The sequence below is a fragment of the Corvus brachyrhynchos genome, unplaced genomic scaffold, assembly GCF_000691975.1.
Source record: "Corvus brachyrhynchos isolate BGI_N302 unplaced genomic scaffold, ASM69197v1 scaffold150, whole genome shotgun sequence".
NCBI classification, from domain to species: domain Eukaryota; kingdom Metazoa; phylum Chordata; class Aves; order Passeriformes; family Corvidae; genus Corvus; species Corvus brachyrhynchos.
The window spans coordinates 2,055,276-2,055,757 of record NW_008236162.1 but is presented as its reverse complement, the minus strand read 5'-3'; the positions used below and the strand labels follow the sequence as shown (position 1 = coordinate 2,055,757).

At 63.3% G+C, this 482-nt stretch overlaps 2 protein-coding genes across 3 annotated transcripts in view; both read left to right on the top strand.

The window, feature by feature from the left end:
• The window catches only part of SFTPC (surfactant protein C), a 19,373-nt gene extending 19,290 nt beyond the window's left edge, over positions 1-83 (top strand). The window contains exon 7 of one of the 2 annotated variants that reach the window (XM_017731892.1): positions 38-83. The gene's annotated coding sequence lies outside the window, so the exon portion shown is untranslated. The remainder of the gene's footprint in view (positions 1-37) is intronic. The other variant, XM_017731883.1, reaches the window with a different exon arrangement.
• Positions 1-482, top strand: part of BMP1 (bone morphogenetic protein 1) — a 12,584-nt gene that overhangs the window by 3,799 nt on the left and 8,303 nt on the right.

Sequence of the window (482 nt, the reverse complement as noted above, 5' to 3'; positions counted from 1 at the left end):
CCAGCAGAGCATCCCTCTGGAAAAATCCCCCAAAGAGCACCCTCCGAGAGCAGAGCGTCCCCTGAGAGCATCCTCTGACCCCACAAGCACCTTTGGAGAGCGAAGCCTCCTCAGAGAGCGTCCCCCAAGAGCATCCTCCATCCACCCCTGCACCCAGAGGGGTTTGGATGAGGTGGGACGGGACATCCTGGTCCCGTCAGACCCCACAATTCCCCCTGGGGCTGGAGCAGAGCGCGAGCAGCTCACTGTTGTCACCTTGAAGGGCTCTGGGACTGTGACCGTGACGGTGGCATTGTCCCGAGCCCAAGCGGCGGGGGCTGGCAAGAGTCCCCCGACAGCAGCCACGTGCTCCGGGGCTGTGCTGGCAACATCTGCAAAGAGTTTGGCTCCCGCACGCTCCCGCTTAATTCCAGCGACTAATTAGCAGCCTGGAAGAGGGACGCCTTTGTGAGGGGCCCCACGGCCGTGCCGCCTTCAGGGGA